The sequence below is a fragment of the Mesoplodon densirostris genome, chromosome 16 (assembly GCF_025265405.1).
Source record: "Mesoplodon densirostris isolate mMesDen1 chromosome 16, mMesDen1 primary haplotype, whole genome shotgun sequence".
Classification (NCBI taxonomy): domain Eukaryota; kingdom Metazoa; phylum Chordata; class Mammalia; order Artiodactyla; family Ziphiidae; genus Mesoplodon; species Mesoplodon densirostris.
The window spans coordinates 52254742-52261293 of record NC_082676.1 but is presented as its reverse complement, the minus strand read 5'-3'; positions in this window follow the sequence as shown (position 1 = coordinate 52261293).

The window sequence follows — 6552 nt, the reverse complement described above, 5'->3', positions numbered from 1 at the left end:
CAGAGGAGAGAGGCCCTGCCGTGGGAGCTCGGGTCCGGACGGCTCTCCTGCCCAGAGCTCAGGAGGACTGGGTAGACCCCAGTCTCCTCCCCCGCCCCTCCCCTGACTCCTGTTTCCTCCCTGCACGGCCGCGGCCAGCTCAGAGTGACAGCCTGAAAGCCGCCCCTGGCCGGCCCCCTTCGGGGAACTCAGAGGAAGCGCAGCCCTGCTTCCGAGCCACCGAGTGGCCTTGGGCACGTGCTTGCCTCCCTTGAGACTCTGTAAGATGGGACAATAGCAGCGCGCGCGTCCCTGCCTGGCACAGCAGATAAAGCATCCATCTCGGAGCCCTAGGGAAGTAGTACCAGAAGGTAAAAATACAAGTCAGCATCTAGGGCAGAGGTCTCCTGGGCCAAAGCGAGCTCACCTGTGGATGTGATGTGTTGGGTCCGTGCTGTGCTTTAAAATTTCTAAAAATTCGTTGTCAGGGTGTAAGATCAGGAGATTTGAAGTATAAGTCGAGATTTCTGCCTCTGCTGAGAACCTGAAGATCTGACAAGACTTAGGCCTCCTTTGCACCTGGAAACAATTACGCGGAGCTGAGAAAGGGCTCCCCCTGCAGGCGGGGCCCCAACGTGTCGGCCCAGCTCCAGGGCATTGGATTCCCCAGAGCGAGGAGGAAGGGCAGGCGCGTCCGATCCTGCAGGGTCTCTTGGAGGTTAAAGGATGTGCTGGTAGAAGTTTCTCGACACAGAGAAAGTGTTCACCAAAAAGAAGCAAACGTTGTCATTAGTGTACAGTTCTAGCGTGTTCAAACTTAAAATAGATCCGCTGGTGTTTCATTGGAATCTCACTGCATTTATGAATTGATACCTCTAAAAATCAGTCTTTGTGTATCCTCTGCCTCTCTGAGCCTCACTTTCCTCCTTTATAAAATAGGGGATAATAACAGTACCTACCTCACAAAGATTAAATGTAATAATTTGTAATACTTAGCATAGAAGCTGGCTAGTGGTAGGTGTTGAATAACTGATAGCAAATTTTGCTATGATTGTCATTGATCCAGTGCAGGTCTTTTTCTGGCTTTCCCTGCACACTCCCTCCTTTCTCTCCCGAAATGCTCAGCCAGGTGCCCTGACACTTCATGTGGCTGGCATTCACAAGGGCTCCAGCATGTCCCAGCCGCTCACTTTCTCTCTGGAACACCTGCTGCTGTGCATGTGAGGAATAAAACTCGTGCCCACACAGCGTGTTTTGCCGGCCCACACGGGGCTGAAAGCCTGCCAAGGCCTGACTCAGGCTACGAGCACAGCCCAGGCCCAGTTTCAGCCATGGCATAACTCATGTCTACCAGTTGTCTCAAAGCTTTGTGCTGATGCACCCCAGAGCATGCACATTTATTTATAAATGACATATGTTTATTATATAATTGATGTGCATCATGTCTGTTATAAAACAGCCCTCCCCCAAATTGACTTTTTTAAAAAGTTGATACAAACTATAAAAATGGAAGAAAGTTGGAAGGCTTTCTCCCCACTCCCCATCAGCTGGTGTGCTGACTGTACTTTAGAGGCCCCCTGCTGTCATGGAAATCAAACACCCTCTGTGTGAATGAACCAGGGGGAAAAGGAGGGTCTTCAGTCAGACACAGGCCGCTGGAAATACTTTTGAAAAGTGGAGGCGGCATTTTTTTTTTTGCATTACGCGGACCTCTCACTGTTGTGGCGTCTCCCGTTGCGGAGCACAGGCTCCGGACGCGCAGGCTCAGCGGGCATGGCTCACGGGCCCAGCCACTCCACGGCATGTGGGATCCTCCCGGGCCGGGTCACGAACCTGTGTCCCCTGCATTGGCAGGCGGACTCTCAACCACTGCGCCACCAGGGAAGCCCATGAAAAGTGGAGGAGGCTTTGATTTGGCAAATAAACCTCCTAAATGATCTGTGTTGATAATACAATATGTGATGGCTGGAGGTTTTGGTAAGTTGGTTCACGCCCCCTCTCTGGATGGAAACATGTAAAGTATTTGTGACACGCTCACTCCCAAGTGTGGTCCACGGACCAGCATCATCGGCATCTCCTCGGAGCTCGTTAAAAATGCAGAACCTCAGGCTCCACCCCAGGCCTGCTGAATCGGAATCTGCATTTTGACTAGATCCCCAGGGAGTCATATGTACATTAATGTTATGAAGCATTGTTCTAGATGGGGGTAGGCAAACTTTCTAAAAAATTCTATTTTTTTAAGAAAAATTGTTTGTATTTAAGGCGTACAACATGATGATGTGATATACATATATATAGTGAAATGATACCACAGTCAAACTAATTAACATATTATCTCCTCACAGGGTTACCTTTTGTGTGTGGTGAGTGCACCTGAAATCTGCTCCTTAGGAAATTTCCAGTGTTCGGTACAGTGTGATGAACTATAATCATTATGCTGTACCTTACATCTCTAGACTTATTCATCCTACATAGCAGCAACTTTAAATTTTTTTCTGTAAAGAGCCAGAGAGTAGTGGCTTTGCAGGCCACATGGTCTCTGTCACAACTCTGTGAAAGACTTTAGGAATGGGTCTGGCCAGGTTCCAATAAAACTTTATTTACAAAAACGAGCAGTGGGCTGGATTTGGCCCACGGGCCATAGCTTGCCACCCCTTGCTCTAGACCTCAAGTTTACTGGCTAGGAAATAGATAATTTATTCACTTAATAAATAGGATCTTTGCTGCCATTTGGAGGTTGTAGAGGTCTCTCTGTAACACAGTATATATTTTCTGTGTTCTTAAAGACATTACTCTCCCCCCGTCCGCCCCGGGCCCACGCGTACACACACGCATACACACGCTGTGCTCATGGTGGCCTGGGGGTTCGGTGAAGATCTATTTCTTTCTTCCTATCATCTGTCTGCCTATCTATCTATCTATCTATATAGTTTCTTAGCTTTTTTAAATTGTCATTTATTTACCAGTAAGTAAAACAAAGTTCCCTTCCCCTCACCACCATTATAAAAGGGACAGTAGAGGCTAGTTTATTTCATGCCTTTCAATCCAGGCACATCTCTATCTGTGTTCAAATTCCAGACCTGCTTCTGTGTGACCACACACTGATTATTTAATCCGTCTTAGCTTCAGTTTCCTCATCCGAAAAATGGGGACAAATCAATACTTTTCCTCATACAAGTGCTTAGAACAATGCCTGACACATAACTGCTCAATATATGTTAACTATCATTACATCACTATGGAACCTTCAAAAATACTGAATAGGAAGGTATGAAATTGAGAAGGAAAACAACTTTCCAAAAGTTAACCCCTGCCACCTTCAGGGCAATGTCTTCCAGTCTCTTTTCTAGACATAAGTTTTAAATTTTTACTTAGTGGTGCTCATTCCTGAATTATTTTAAATGGTATTCTTGAACATGAAAAAAGAAAAGGTATCCCACGGGTGGTGGAAGACAGGCCACCCAGAAAGGAAAGGAATTCTTCCTCTTTCCCTGCAGGGATTCCCAGCTTTCTGGAAGTAAAATATCAGTACCCAAAATAGCTGTTCCTGGTGCCCTGGGAACCATCACATCTGGGCAGAGCTGGGCAGAGGTCATAGCTTCTGTCAAGTCCCAGGGGGTAGACTGGAGTCCTGAAGGGTTCTGGAGTCCCCAGAGATGAGACAGCTCAAGATGGGCCCTGGGAAAATAGATGCAGATTTAAAACTTCACACCACCGCTCCTACTCTACCTCCTTCCTTTGAACTCAGGTCCCTGCGCCCCAAAGAGGGTGTGTAGGTGGCCCATGCATCTCCTTTCTCACCTCCTGGCTGAGGAGAAGGAGGATGCTAATTAAACCGGGTAGGTGGCCCACAATAGGGCACCTGGGGTCCAGGTTTCTATAGAAACCAAGTTATTTCTTCACCTTTCAACGCATTTCCCTCATCTCCTGACAAACCATCCTTGGAGACATGGATGTCTCTGACATCTGTGCTTGTGCTGTTCTCTCCAGTCACTCAGCAAACATCGCCTGATGTGTGCCCAGTAGGAATGGCCATCAAGTGCTGTGTGTTAAGCCTTTGCAGGCATTATCCCGGCTAACCCTCACATCACATACAACCCTATGGGGTAAAAACTGTCATCCTATTTTCAGACGAAACAGCCCAGCAGAGCGGTCAGCCACACCAGTTCTGTATAAGTTTGTCAGGGTTGCCGTAACAAAGGACCACAAACTGGGTGGCTTAAGTAACAGAGCTTCATAGCCTCATAGTTCTGGAGGCCGGAAGTCTGAAGTCCAGGAGTTGGCAGAGTTGCTTCCTTCTGAGGCTGGGAAGGAAGGAGCTCTCCTTGGCCTGGGTCTCCAGCCCTCGCTCCTTGCTTGTAGATGCCGTCTTCCCTCTGTGTGTCTGTCTCTGTGTCCTAATTTCCCCTTAACATAAGGACACCAGTCGTATTGAATCAGGGCCCACCCTGATGACCTCATTTAATCTTAGTTACCTTTAAGGACCCTACCTCCCAATACAGTCACACGCTGAGGTACTGGGGGTTAAGGCGTCATGAAGTATGTGAGTTTGCGGGGAGATACAGTTTAGCCCATACCAGGCTCTAGAGTCAGCTGGGCCTGGGCCAGCATTCTAGCTCTAATGCTCGCTTGCCACTTAATCCCATGAAACCTCGGCTTCCTCATTTATAAAAGAGGAATAATAACACCTCTCACGTGGGTTGCTGCATGAGGACTAAATGAGATGCTTAGCACTTGGCACGGTGCTTAGTCAGCCCTGTGGTTATCGTAAATCAGGGGAGCAGATGCTGGGGATGCCCCACTCCCAGCCCTCGGCCACCTGAGTTCCCCCGATGCTGAGGTGGGCTGGGCCATGCCGAGGGACAGCTCACTTGCTCATTCTCTGCCCGGGGGTCGTTCTCGGTGCTACCCCAGCTGGCTCAGCCCACACAGGACAGTCCTAAATTGCCAATCATTGAACGCCTCCGGGGCTTCACCCTCCAGCCCTGAGAGAAGAGGGGCAGTAGTTAAATAGTCCAGCTTCCCCACAGCGGTCATTCTCAAGCGTATTCTACGTGGGCCCCCAGCATGACTGAGCCCCAGCTGCCCACAATGCCAGTTAAAGCAGCCTTTGCATTTCTCCTTCCCCTGACGTATACTTCCACGTATGCTTCCTGGGCTCACCTCCCAAATAAACCATTGGCACCCAAGTCCTTGCCTCAACATCGGCTTCTGAAGTGTCCAATGTAAGATAATGAGGAAACTGAGGCCCAGAGCAGCTCTGCAGCTTGTGTGAGGGCACAGGTAGGGTGTGCTGGGCCTGGGGTTTGAACCATGGCTTCTCTGGCCCCGAAGCCCACGGGCCCAATCACCATATAACCTCACCTCTGGTCCCGAATGCCTGTCCTGTTTCTGTCTTTCCTCATTCTGTTTGTTCTCTCATATTTTTATCCTCTTCTGTACAACCATGGGAAGGAAGCCATTTTATAGAGAGGGGAACATTTCTCCTTTTGTCTCCTTACAAACATAACCTAACTCAACCTCCCTGCCTTTCCCCCTTGACCTTCATGCCATCTCCACTCCAGAGTGAGAGACAACAGAGGGACCCACGAGGGGACCCTGCAATGCCCAATGTGGCCAGAAGGGGTGAAGCCATCTCAGCCCACAGGGGGTTACCTAGGTCAAGCCCCTTTTATTGGGCATGGCCAATAGAAAGCTAAGTAGCCATGGCTCTTGCCCTGAACAAGCAAATAGTTTTATAGAAAAAAGCGTTACTTTCCTTACCTGGAAAATGGGAATAATAGCTTCTTCATCAAAAGGTTGTTGTGAGAACTAAACAAGACTGTGAAGGTATTGGGCTTAGCACACAGTAAGGCCCCAAGAGTTAAATAGAAATATAAGCTTCTTGTGGGGAGGACAGGAAGCAGCTGTCAGTTTAAGCTGGGTCTTGATGATAAGTATGAGTTGGAACTATTAAGCTGCTGGTAACCATGATGCTCAGTGAATGGGGAGAGCCTGTCCAGGAGATAGCATGATCAACAAAGCCCTGATTGCTTCATTTGAGCCCCTGGATCCAGCTATGCCTGAAGCCAGGACTTCCTTCGTTGTTTAAACTATTTTGTGTTAATTTCCTGTTGCTTGCAATGGGAGGGACTTAACATAAATCCTCGTCTTCTTTTTGCACGGGTTCTCCTGTCAGTCGTCAGATGAATATATCTTAACGTTTAGACTGTTCTTCCTTCCCAGACCACACACTAATCTTAACAACAATGTCCAGCGTGACCGGTTGTCTGGTTATACCCACTGGGGCCCTCGAGTCTTCCAGCTGAGGCCGTAGGTATCATGGGAAAGAGACAAGCCATCCCTGTGTCTGGTCTGAATTCTGGAGCCACAAAATCTGTGAGCATAATAAATACCAGTGCTTTGAGTCGTTGGGATGATTTGTTACACAATGGTAGGAACTGAAATACCCTCCTACCCTCCATGCCCATGTTCACGAAGAAAAAGATAACTCAAATACATGGCACAAATAGATAATCTTTAATGTCAATAAACAGCTCCCCATCATACCAGACAATATGCTGTGGGAAAAGA